Source organism: Eubalaena glacialis, chromosome 9 (assembly GCF_028564815.1).
Source record: "Eubalaena glacialis isolate mEubGla1 chromosome 9, mEubGla1.1.hap2.+ XY, whole genome shotgun sequence".
Classification (NCBI taxonomy): domain Eukaryota; kingdom Metazoa; phylum Chordata; class Mammalia; order Artiodactyla; family Balaenidae; genus Eubalaena; species Eubalaena glacialis.
Window position 1 is genome coordinate 85744583 of NC_083724.1, and position 3282 is coordinate 85747864.

At 45.7% G+C, this 3282-nt stretch overlaps 1 pseudogene; it reads left to right on the forward strand.

Moving 5' to 3' along the window:
• The first annotated feature begins 553 nt into the window (after positions 1 to 553).
• Positions 554 to 2104, forward strand: LOC133097440 (ferritin light chain-like; annotated as a pseudogene).
• The last annotated feature ends 1178 nt before the right edge of the window (positions 2105 to 3282 follow it).

Genomic DNA, 3282 nt, shown 5'->3' on the forward strand with positions numbered 1-3282 from the left:
AAATTCTGCCAAGAAAGCCCTGAGGCAGAATTAGTAGTGGGATGCTGTCCACACGCAGGAGAACTGACCCCTACAGGTGCAGTGCAAATCGAACGCAGGTTAACCCCCATGAGGCTTTGCTGAAATAGGCAGCCATTAAAGCATTTTGCCTAACAATATTGATCAGCTTTAGTTTAATTATCAGGATATATCATTGTTTATCTTTGTTCATGAGCATCTAATGTTTGGGGGGCTTCTTTCTTCTGGAAACAGTACTGCAGTTTTCCTCTAGGAAAGCCACTTCTCTATTGACAGCTATTAGGCTTCAAAAGTAGAGTCCACTCCTCGTTCTAATAATGGCCAAGAAGCAGTGTGCTCCGCAGTCCAGTGGATGTGTCTCTTGCTTCAATAGTGTTTGGACAGAACAGACCCAGAGACGTCCCTTCCTCCAGCCCCCCTCCACCCTCCAACCTATTTATCACTTGCAACCTTTGGACCAACCACTCAGCTCTCCTCGGTCTCGGGGACCAGCCAACATCATTTTCTGAGCTTAGCTCCTTAATGCCAATCAACCATGAGCTCCCAGATTTGTCAAAATTATTCCACGGAGATAGAGGCTGTCATCAACCGCCCGGTCTACATGCATCTGCCGGCCTCCTACACCTACTGTTACCCGAAGAACTGGGTTTGCCTCTTGGTGGGTGTCGAGTTAAAAGACACAACTGTGGAAGAATGTCACCTGCCATATCAGTAAACAAAGGATGTTGCAGCCATCAAGCCCTCAGCCACTGCAGCCCGCCCCCCCCCCCCCCGCGACTGTGCATCTGATTCTGTATGGAGGCCCTAGACAGTTAAGGAATGATTTCAAAGAGCCCAGACTCTTGCATCTTCCCATACATAAAAAAGTACTGAAGTAACTTAAGATGTCTGGTTTTTCTTTAATTAACAGTAATCTTTTGATGTTCCAACTACCTGGGTTTTGTTGCAAAAACTCTTTTGTATCCTGGTTCCTCCCTTACCTCTTTGGAGCAGTCCCACAGAGCTATCTGGGAGGCTGTCTTCTGGTCTTAAGTCCTCAGAAAGTCTGCTGAAATTCTCAACTTTTAGCTTGTGCCTTTTTTTTCAGTTGACACAACCAAACCAAAGATCAAGAAAAGGAAGGATTTATTACTTGCAGCAAGTAAGGAGAACACTGGGGATCTTTCCCAAAGCAGTGTCTCCCTAAACAGTAAAATTGAGGAAGCTAAGGGTACATGCATTTTCATGAAGGGACTTGGGTGGTCAAAAGACTCCAAGCTTTACTTGATGGAAGTCACAGGGGTCCAGAAAAGGTTAACATCATCCTCCCTTAGGTTCCAGTTGATCTGGTGGTTGAGAGCTTCAGGTTAATCTTTACCATTGAAAGAGAACTGGGAGTTTTTACAACTGATATATTATCTTTGCTATTGTTACTTCCACTTACTTGACAATAGTCATTTGTTTCTGCATTCTTTTACTCCCTTAAGATCATTAATTACTGAAATCTGTTCAAGGACTAGCCTTGTGGCCAGGCTTAGATCACAAAATGGCTTAGGCCAGAAATGGCTTATTTATGTCAAGAAAGCCATGACTGGTTCTTTCTCTGGGGACCCCCTACCCTATCTGCTTATACTAACTCTCTCTGGGCTTCTATTTTGACCTTGACTACGATGTGTCTCTGCAGGGCGTGGGCCGCTTTTCCCACAAATTGGCGGAGGAGAATCCCAAGGGTGCTGAGCGTCTCTTGAAGATGCAACACCAGGAGTGGCCTCACCCACTTCCAGGACCTGCAGAAGCTGTCCCAAGATGAGTGGGGTAAAACCCAGGCAGCTACGGAAGCCACCGCGCTCATGGAGAAAAACCTGACCCAGGCCCTTTTGGATCTGCATGCGTTGGGTTCTGCCTGAGTAGACCCCCATCTCTGTGACTTCCTGGAGAGCCACTTCCTACAGGAGCAGGTGAAACTCATCAAGAAGATGGCAACCACCTGACTAACCTCCACAGGCTGGGGGCCCCCAGGCTGGGCTGGGCGCGTATCTCTTCGAAAGGCTCACCCTCAAGCACGACTAGGAGCCTCTGGAGCCCAGCAGCCTTTGAGGAGCCCCTCTGGTGTCAGGGCTTCTGCCTGAAGCCTCTCCCTCTCTCTGCAGCCACTAGGCTGCTTTTGAACCACCCTGGAGCCCTAACCCAAGCCCTGGACCAAATGGAAATAATAAAGCTTTTTGCAGCAAATAGTAATAATAATAGTGGCTAGGAGGCTCCTGCTGAGCCAATCAGAGCATCACGTTCCCAATCAGCCAATGGGAAGCAATGAAATATATTCTAGGACTCTCAGTTGTAACACATTTGCTGCACTGAGGGGAGAGCTAGTTTAAGGACTGAGCCCACACAGGAAAAGCAGAACCAGAGGTGTAAGAGAAATAGGTTTTGGTGACATTGCTTGAGGTCCTAGATAAAACTTCATAGGTAGTGTCAACTGAAAAAATACACAATCTAAAATTTGAGAATTATGTTTTATTCGGTGGGCAAAACTGAAGACTTAAGCCCAGGACACAGCATCTCAGAGAGACTCTGAGAGACTTCTCCGAAGAGGTAAAGGAGGAGCCAGGATACACAGGAGTTTCTGCAACAAAGACCAGGTAGTCAGAACATCAAAAGTTTACTGTTGGGGGACTTCCCTGGTGGTGCAGTGGTTAAGACTTCGCCTGCCAATGCAGGGGGTTCAGGTTTGATCCCTGGTCAGGGATCTAAGATCCCACATGCCTCACAGCCAAAAAACCAAAACATTAAAAAAAAACCAAAAACCAGAAGCAATATCAAATTCAATAAAGACTTTAAAAATGGTCCACATCAAAATAAATAAATAAAAGATTACTGTTAATTAAAGAAAACCAGACATCTCAAGTTAAGGAATTTAGCACTTTTCTGTGTATGGGAAGATGCAAGAGTCTGGGCTCACTGAAATCATTCCTTTGACATGCACCTCAGCTATCTGGGGCCAGTATCCTGTGCTTTCTTTTTCTTTTTTTTTACTAATGGCCTACTTGAGTTGGTTAGTTTTTTTTTTTTAATTTTTATTTTATATTGGCGCATAGTTGATTAACAACGTTGTGTTATTTCAGGTGTACAGCTAAGTGATTCAGTTATACACGTATCTATTCTTTTTCAAACTCCCTGTGGTTTCTCATCCTGAGTCTCCTCAGGGTGCACTGCCGGGTGGGGTGAGGGGATGGCGGCAGCGGCTGACTGCTAGATGGCGGCCATCCCGTTCATATTCTGAGTTCC